Raw genomic sequence first — 9,961 nt, 5'->3', positions numbered from 1 at the left:
TTTCAGTTAAGTGGGCAAATCAGTGTGATGAAAAAAAGCAGCCAGGTAGTAAGAAAAATGCTGAGATTAAAAACAGGCTGTACTGGGCATGGTGGTGAACTCCAGAGGCTCTAGTAGGATAGCAAGTTCAAGAACCATCTCAGCAACTTAGAGAGATCCTGTCTCAAAATAAAAAAATAAAAAGTGCTGGGGATGTAGCTCAGTGGTGTAGCATTTGCCTAGCACCAAGCACTGTCAAAAAAAAGACAACAAAAGATGAACCTAATATTTTTAGTGCATCTATATTTTGACTCTGACCCATCACATGAGGGTTGGTGTGGAACTTTAGATTTTGGAGTATTTTAGTTTTTGGATTAGAGAGGCTCAACTTGCGTAAGTATATTTCAAATATGTGCCCTACAGATGAAAGTTTGATATTCTTTGTTACAGCAGGTGGCATAAAATGGGTTTGGGAAAAAATGTGTTTTTTCAATAAGATCAATGGATGTAGATATTATTACTAAAGTGACCCCCACTGTCCTGTCTACTTCTGTCACCAATTATACACTGGGCCCTTCTTGAGTAGGAAGAATCACAGGGAAGAGTGTGGTGAAGATTTAGCTATAGGAAAGAATGTGGCAAAATGTGTGGATATCCACACTTCCTCCAAGGACCATTGCTGCCAATTTGAGCTACATTTTTTAGCCCCTGAAATTTGAATGTCTCTTAGGATTTTGCCATTCTTTAGCTTTTTCTCCTCAGCATCTGCATCTTTTCCCTGAATATCTTGTATTCACTTTTTTTTTGGGGGGGGGCGCGGGGGGTGGTTACTGGGGATTTAACCCAGGGGTGCTTTGCCATATCCCCAGATCACTAAGATGCCTCTCACTAAGTTGCTGAGGCTGGTTTTGAACTCATAATCCTCCTGCCTCTGCCTCCTGAGTTGCTGGGATTATAGGCATGTGCCACCATGTGGGCTTCACATTCACTTTCATCACTTGATCTGCCTTCCTTTCTTTCCCCCCATGTTGTTCTTAGATCCCTTAGATCTTATCTCTTGCTTCTACTACCGGTCTCTCAACTCGGGGTCCAGATCTGTATCCTTAACTGCCTCCTGGACATTTCCTTCTGGATGTCCCACAAGTGCCTTCATAGGAAACATGGATGTACCTATTCAGTCTGCTCTTCTGCTTTCCTGCCTTCATTAATCTGTTTATCCTGAATCTAGGATTCTGAAGTAGCAATCTTGGAACTGGCCCTGATCTTCCCACACAACTTTCATCACCCTCTCAGCCCATATTTAGTTGGTCGTCAAGGCTTCTGAGCCTTTTTCTCCTTCAGTCTCTGAGAAATTTTTCAAAGACATCTCTTCATTGTCATGTGGTTCAGGTTCTTTAATTCCCCCTTTAGGATGTAGTCATAGCCTCCCAACTGGTCTCCCTGATTTGTACTCTTGCCTCTAATCCATCTTCCACTTGTTATCAGCTTTCTTTCCTTAAAACAGATTTAATCATGCCATTTCCTCCTTAAAGATGATTTGTGGTTCTCCACTGCCTACAACAGGCATTCAAATCCAATAGCATGATTTACAATATGAGACCCTTCGTTATTTGCCTTCCATCTGTTTTTCCCGCTCCTTCATCTGCCATCTCCGCCCTACACTCCATCTGTCCTAAACTATTTTCCATTCCTAGAACATTCCTTGAGTTCTTTCCTGCATCTATGCTTTTTCACATGCTGTTTCTTCTACTTCTGACATGCTGGCCTGTCTACCTGGCAAATTACTGTTTTTCCTTTAAGAACCACCTCAAATGTGGCCTCTATGAGCCTTCCTGTTCTCTTGAGTAGACCTTGTTACTTATATCTGTTAGTGTGGTTAGAGGGAAATGACTGTAATTGCAGGCATTAATGTGTGTTAATCTTTGTATCCCTATTAACTCCTCCATAAGGTATTTAGTAAATGTCCCTGGAATGAAGAATCCATTCCTGACTATATCAGTAAGACTTTGCTGCTTAACCAACATATCAATTTAGTTAGGGATTTTAAATCACCACCACTAAATTATTTAGCTTTGTATTTTTGGGTTGGCATTTTGGGTAAGACTCAGTTGGGTAGTTCTTTGGGTCTGGGTAGGTCTTCTGACATGGGCCAAATTCACTCATGTGTCTGTAAACTACTGGGTGGATTGGGAACTGGCTCTTCTAGGATGGCCTCAGTTCTTTTCTGTTCTATATGGTCTCTAGTCCATCCCAGACTTGTTCATACTTTGACTGGAAGGACTCTAAGAAAGAGTGCAGAGGCATACAGGAAGTTTTGTACACGAGGCTTAGATTTGCAAGAGAATTTTGAATTCTGTTAGCCAGAGCAAGTCACAAAGCCTGCTCTGATTCAGGAGATGGGGAAACATATCCCATCTCTTTATGGAGGAGCTGCAGTCACTTGGCAAGAATTATGGGCAGAGGGGCTTGGAGCACTGACTCAGCGGTATAATGTTTGCCTAGCATGTTTGAGGCCCTGGGTTTGATCCTCAGCACCACATAAAATGATAAATAAGATAAAGGTATTAAAAAAAAGAAACATGGGCAGAGAGAAGAATTGCAGTCATTTCTTCAAGCAATCTGGGAGCAGAAATAGGTTCCATCAGGCTAGCTCTAGAAGGATGATTCCAAGTCACCAGCAGGGTGAGCAGTTCTGACCTGACTCATGGATCTAATTGTTCCTAAGATGAGTCCGAGATGGCCTCATGGATCCTAGTATCCTTCATCAGCCTTCCTCTCCAATTCTCAGCCCTCACCCTCTTTTCCAAAACACATTTAAGGCATCCCCAGTTTTCTTTTGGCCTTAATGTTCTGGGCAAGCCAAGTGGATACCATTGGTGCTGTGAGATGAGGAAGGAGCTCTTCAGTACTTGAGAAAGGAGAAACATCTGTCTTGCCACTTCTGTGGCTATCCGTGGCAGTAAGGGACCTTCTCATTGTGGAGCCCCCTTAAGTATTTGCCATTGATTCACCACATTTGATTTAAAAGACAATTTCTGGGACAGTGTCAGAATATGAAAAGAGATGCAATTGATCAGGGCTGTTCATCTGTGTCCCCCTTTGCTACCAACTGAGAAAGAGCCATCAGGAATTACCCAGTTTAAATTTTTGCACGCTTCCTTGACTTACAAAGCATTCCAGGTGCAAACATGAATTGAAATGTTTGATTTTTTTCCTCCCATTCAAGGGTTCTTTTTTGTGGACTAGAGTACATTAGTTACATAGACATGTAGAAATTTAATTGAAATCTAAAACATACATGACATGACCCTGGTTTTCCAGAAATATAGAAATATCATATATCCTAGAACACATCTGTACATTTTAGTTAGAAGTAGTTAAAGAAAGAGGGCTGTACTGTAGCTAGTTCAGTCCTTGCTTAGCATACATGAGTCCCTGGGTTTCATCCCTAGCACAGGAAAAGAAAAAAAAAAGATTCAAGTTTTACCTCATTAGTGTCCATTTCTACTAATCCTAGAGATGTAGAACTATGATGTGACCAAAAGGCAGAAAGGAATGAGAGGCACTTAAGGGTCTGAAAGACCCCTCATGACTGCACAGTTATCTCTCACTGTCTCCTGCCACTCTTAGATTGGCCATTGGCACAGCTGGAAGCATGAAAAATCCACAGTCTGAGTAATCTGTACCAAAATAACAAGCTGCACTCTTTGAGGATGAAAATAGAATTTTAACTTATGTTAAAAAATATGTTCTCAATTTTTTTCTTATGGCATGCTTTCATGCTTTTCATTTTTCAGAGAACAAAAGATTTTGTTCTTATCTCACGATACCCATTTATAGATCAGTTACTTATTGGATTCCTGTGTAACATTTGGTTTTTACTTAAAATGACAACATAAACTCAGATGGCCATATTTCAGTATTTTTAGAAGACCGCAACAAGTTGAGTTAGCAAATCAATGTTTCATATGATTTTAATAATTGATCAAATAAAGTTATTTTAAGAGTATAGGACACTAATTTAGCTAGCATTTTGGGGTACTTATGCTTAGAAAGAGCTACTCTCAGAATGATGCACAGTAGGAATTCTTATAAGTGTATTTTCTGATGTATAAAAACAGTATAAATGCATATATACCCAAATGAGTATGTCTATATGTGCTAATACCATACATAGGTACATCTATATAGGTAAGTAGACATAGAGACAATTCACACATCTGCTTGTATAAAGTAAACTATTAACAAAAACTATGCACATCATAAATATGGAACTGATGTCATGGAAATTTCCTTCTAGGACAGTAACTGAGTTCTATTGTGGATTATTAATAAAGTATATTTACATTGAGGGAAGATTGGGGTAAATGACTAATGAGTTCAAAGTGGTGGAAGGGAGGAACCTTAGGTGCTACAAGGAATGGTGTTAATGGATGTACTGTTGGCTTTTACAGAGAGATTTTAAACAGTACACATATAACATGGGATAGATGGTAATCAGTTACTCTTCTGTCCTTTGAATACTAATCCTACATTAAAAAATTTTAAAATGATTTGTAAATACTCTTAGTTTCGTTCCTCATTAATATGTTAGCAACAATTTTTTTTTTTTTGCAATACCCAGAGGGTGCTGTACCACTGAGTCATATTCCCAGTCCCTTTTATGTTTTATCTTTCATTTTGAGATGAGTCTTCTTAAGTGCTGAGGCTGGCCTTAAATTTGTGATCTTCCTACCTCAGTCTCCCAAGTCACTGGGGTCACTGGTGTATGCTACAACACCTGGCTAGAAATTTTTTTTGTTGTGACATTTTCAGTAAGTTTAACCTCTGAACTAGGCTTGGGCACAGAGACAGAGGTCTGCATTCATGGCCACAGAAACTACTTTGCTTATCCAGCAGCCCAGCTGTGTGTGCAGGAGGGTCTTGGACTGTGCTTCGATAATAAAAACCTGGCAGGTATTTGATGAGAAAAACAGTAGAGGAAGACAATGAAGTCTTAAGGAACTTCCTCAAGAGAAAGGGGGTATGGTGGTTTCAGTTAATCCCAATTCCTCAGATTTATGCAGGATAATGTTTTTTTCTTGGAACAGCTGTGCAGGGTCAAATGCCATGTGTACTGTGGGAACACAGTGTACCTGGTGACAAAGGGTCCACATAGGATTAGCAGTTGTCCTTTCCTTATCTCCAAAGATGGCAATGTGGGATCTTTTCCTATAGTCTCCATTGCTCATGTTGATAACATTTTTATTTTATGGAGGGGAGTTCTGGGATCCAGAAAAAAACCTGATTGACTGTTGGGGTTCAAATGACAGTCCCTGGCCATACCTTTCAGTACCTCTTTGACACGTTAGTCGCTGAGTGTGTGTGGGGTGCTTTTTTCAGTGAAGATAGCAGGTTTATATACCTACATGGTAAGAGTGCATAAGTACCTACTATGCTGAATTTTGCATCATTCTCAGTGGAAAGAAAAATTACATAAAAGCCAAATGTTTCACCAAGAGCTTTGACCTTGGACTGGATATGTCCTTGTACTGGTCCAAAGTTCGACTCAGAAGGCTGGATTAAAAGTCAGGAGGCTGCTGTTCTGGTCCCCAGTCATCTTCTAAGTAATTATTGGTAGTTGGGCACATTTTTATTGCTCTGATCCTCAGTGTTACCATCTTAACATGAGGGTTGGAATGCTGATCTCTGAAGTTGCATCTTCTGACACTAGTATTTAATACTGTGGTTTTGTCCTCTTTCTTGAATTTCAGTGAAATCCTACCATAAAACTGTAAAATGTGGAGCTGTATTATTATGTTAATGAAATAATTCTGGTGGTCAGGTGGAAATAAGCAGGTAATTTCCATCACAGTATTTTCTTTTGTTTTGCAGTGCTGGGGATTGAACCCAGGGTCTCAAGGATGCCAGGAAAGTGCTGTATCACTTAGCTATATCCCTAGATAGAGGGATGTGTCTTAATTTCAGATACTTAATTTTTCCAGGGTTGTCCTTTGGATTGCCTTTTTAAATGGATTCTAGTTGTCTGTTGAAATTCCTCAACTTTTCCTCTGTTTCCTGTTTTTTTTTCCTTAGTTCTTTACCCAGTTAATCATGGTTATTTAAGAGGTCTTGTCTAGATGGGTGTGGTATGTGCATGCCTATAATCCTAGTTGAGGATTCCAGGTGCAAGGCCAGCCTCAGTAACTTAGTGAGACCCTGTCTCAAAATCAAAATTAAATCCCCAGTACAAAAAATAAATAAGAAATAAAAAGAAATAAAGATCTTGGGCTGTGGTTGTGGCTCAGCGGTAGAGTGCTTGTCTGACATGTGTGAGGTACTGGGTTTGATTCTCAGCACCACATATAAATAAATAAAGGTCCATCAACAACTAAAAAATATATTAAAAAAAGAAATAAAGGTTGTGTCTACTAAATCCAATATCTGGGTCATCTGTGAGTCTTCATCCATATTCTTATTCTCTTTTGAGTATTGGTTACATTTTGTTGCAGTTCTGTTAATATATTTTATATTGAACATCATATCTAAAAGAATCTTACTAGCTCTAGATTATATCTTCTTTTACAGATTTCTTCCTTTTCTCTGTAAGGTAAATACAATGAGGAACTGACTACTTCCAGTCCAATGACAATTGAGCTAAATTAAGGCCAGTTTGGTTTTTAGGAAGACTCACTACAACTATGGTTGACCTCCGTTGGTGGGCTTAACTTTTGCAGTTGGAACATACTCATGCAGATCTGGAGGAGACTCCACTCTGCCTTCTAGAAACCCTCAGCTTAGTATTTCAGGCTTCTTTTCCCAGCTCCAGAACTGAGCAAATGGAGGATTTCCTATTTGTCACCTCAGCCTTTGTTTGTTCACCATAAAGCTCTACTGGCTCCCTTTTCCTTACTAAAAATCCTTTCCCTTGGCAAGACTCAACAGTGTGAGCCCAGAGTTTCCAGATGCCCAGAGGGAAGGAAATCAGAGTATCAGTTTACCTCAGTAGGGCTCCTTTCGTCTGGCATTCCTGTCTTTGAGTCCTTTATAGTGGAATGGAAGCCACAGCAAACTATTTTTCTTTGTAAACCAAGTCAGATGGGATTTACAGTTTCCTAATGTATATCATTTGCATGTTCTCATTTATTCTCATGGAGTCTTCTGTTTTTTAAGCATTACATTTTTCAGCTTTGTGATAAAAAGTAGTTTTGGTGGTAAGCACCTGCTGACTCATTACAATATTTCCAAAGGAGGAAAATGAGAATACTTAGGACAATATGGTTCTCTTCAAAATATTTTCATCGTACTTTTTCCATTTTTCCATTTAAATTTGTCTAGAAAATACTTTGTAGGTAGAAGATGGTAATGGAGGCAGTTTCAGTTGTTTTAAAGCTCTCAAATAAATTCCTTATTGGGCACATTTACGTTTCTCTTTTTTTTTGCTGGTAAAATGAGGCATGACTGTCATTACAAGCTCTCCCATTTGGGTGGGGAATTCGCTCCAGAGAATTCTAGTACCACTAATAGGCAGTGTCCATATGGTTCACACATGTAAAAACAAGAGAAATAGCCCCTCAAATTACTTAAAGTTGAACCATTTCATTGTTAAGGAGCAAGTCTGTTGTTAACTTTTGTTTGAAGCTGTGTAAGACTTGGCTGGGCCAAGAGCCCTAGGGCTGGTGGAGGCCCTGAGTTCTCATGTTGGCTCTGCTTCCCATAAGTCATCTTTTCTGCAAGGGGCCTCTGTTTCCTCATGCTGAGAATGAGGACATCAGTATGCAATCACGTGTCCCCTAATGAAGTGGATAAGTTCTGAGAAACGCATTATTAGGTATTTTTTTGTCACTGTGTAAATATCATTGGGTGTACTTACATAAACCTAGCTAGTATAGCCAAGTATCATATACTGTGCATGATTGTACGTGCTATACTTTTATTTGACTGGAACACCATGGTTTGTATATGCCAGCATCACCACAAACATGTGAGTAATGCATTGTGCTATGGTTAAAACTGGTAGGAACTTTTTCAGCTCCCATTATTGACAGAAACATCCTTATGCAGCACATGACTGTAGCTGAATCCTAATCCTTTCTGTCTCTTCCCTTTGGATTCCAATGAATCATTCATCACTTGGAAATTAAGGCTGTATTTGGATTTCAATAAACTGTATTGCCAGCATCAATTAAAAAAGTAAAACTAGGCAAGTCTTTTTTGAGTCTTTCAAATGTTCTATGTTTGTGATGCCTAATGGGGAAATAGGAGCTATGTGTCAGTGTCTAAGAAACAGCAAGGAAACAAAAAAAAAAAATAGTAATGTTTAATTCTGGGTGCCTGAATTTGAGTCCCAGTTTTGTCATTCATCTACTTTAGGGCCTTGGGCCTCCAACCTTTATAAGCCTGTGTTCCTCAGCTAGAAAATGAATAGAATAGTACCTTATCTTTCTCATAGGGCTGTTGTGGGGATTAAGTAAAACTGCTTCATGTGTGAAGGCTCTTTCTAAACAGTAAAGAGCTATAAAAACATCAATTATCATTAGGACTAATGATGCAACCCTTGTCAGCAGTAGCCATCTGTTTGTTGTGGCTGTCACTGTCAAAAGCAAGATGTGAAAATGGCTCAAGGGTATTTAAATTATATACACCTTTACTTTTTGTTCATGTCTTACTTTTTTTTTTTGGTTCTTTTTTTCTGGTAGGTAACCTGGCACTCTGTTCAAGGTCGGAAGGGTCTCCTTGAAGCCATTGAAATGTAGAGCTGGAAGGGACAGCTGGATCATTTTATAAATCTCCCTTTTAAAGATGCAGCTTAGGAAGTTTAACTGACTCACTGAAGGTAACAGAGCTGCTTCAAGGTAAAACCATAATTAAGACTTTTCTCTTAGTTTCAACCCTGATTTGTGCAATTACTCCTATGGTTTTGATCAGACCAGAAGAAATGAAGGAAGTTTCTTTGGTTTTCAAAAATTGGGGTTTGTCACTTGCCTCCTACTTCACAGCCTCTTACCTATTCTGTTGCTGGCACCTCTCCCTAATCCACAGAAGAGGGTCCTCCAGTTCCCACCCAAATCTGATATTCTTTATTTAATTTTTTTTTGCTTATTTATTCACAGGTACCTACACAAAGTAGGAAGAATTGTTGTATCTTTTTTTTTTTTTTTTTGCAGTGCTAGGGTTCAAACCCAGGGCTTCATGCATGCCAGTGAGCCACATCCCCTGCCTCCCCGCTGTGCTCTTGATTGTGACCCATTTTTGCCTTTGTCAGGACATACTCTAGCTGTCATACTCTGTCATATATTGTCTTCCTTCTAACTTGGTTATTTTCCTTGGTCTACAAATGTGTCAAAACTCAGAATTTTTACTTCACCTTACATACTGCTTCTTCTTGATACTCACTATTGGAAAGAGAAACTGGTGGGCAGAGTCACTGTTTTTTTTCACCTTCATTCCTTACATGATAATGTACAAACACAGTGACTGGTTCTTGGTGAGAGCTCAGAGAAGTTCCCTACCTACCACCTTGCCTTGCCCCTCTCATTCCATGTTTCCCTCTTGTCTTCCACCTATACCCCCACTTTATTATATTTTATTTTGAGGTGGGGGTCTTGCTAAGTTGCTCAAGCTGGCCTTGAATTTGGGACCTTCTTCCTCATCTTCCCAAGTACATGGATGACATTCTCCCAAGGTACCCAGCTCCTTGTCCCCTTTATTGTCCTGTGTTCTCCCCTTCTGACCATTTGCTGTCATTTTGTATTCTAGCCTCTCTTTAAAACATAATCCAAGCCAGGCATGGTGGTGCATGCCTGTAATCCCGGCAGATCAGGAGGCTGAGGCAGGAGGATCGTGAGTTCAAAGTCAGCCTTAGCAACGGTGAGGCACTAAGCAACTCAGTGAGACCCTGCCTCTAAATACAATACAAAATAGGGCTGGGGAATTGGCTCAGTGGTTGAGTGCCCCTGAGTGCAATCCCTGGTACTCCCCCAGCCAAAAAAAAAAAAAACAA

At 39.7% G+C, this 9,961-nt stretch overlaps 1 long non-coding RNA gene across 3 annotated transcripts in view; it reads left to right on the top strand.

Annotated features, from left to right (window-relative positions):
• Positions 1 to 9,961, top strand: part of LOC125614126 — a 78,793-nt gene that overhangs the window by 5,815 nt on the left and 63,017 nt on the right. For all 3 annotated transcript variants that reach the window (XR_007344771.1, XR_007344770.1, XR_007344769.1), the window contains exon 3: positions 8,658 to 8,813. This is a non-coding gene — a long non-coding RNA (uncharacterized LOC125614126). The remainder of the gene's footprint in view (positions 1 to 8,657; positions 8,814 to 9,961) is intronic.

This window comes from Marmota marmota, unplaced genomic scaffold (assembly GCF_001458135.2).
Source record: "Marmota marmota marmota unplaced genomic scaffold, marMar, whole genome shotgun sequence".
Classification (NCBI taxonomy): Eukaryota; Metazoa; Chordata; class Mammalia; order Rodentia; family Sciuridae; genus Marmota; species Marmota marmota.
Note: the sequence above shows the minus strand (reverse complement) of the source record. Positions and strands in the feature narration are given on the sequence as shown.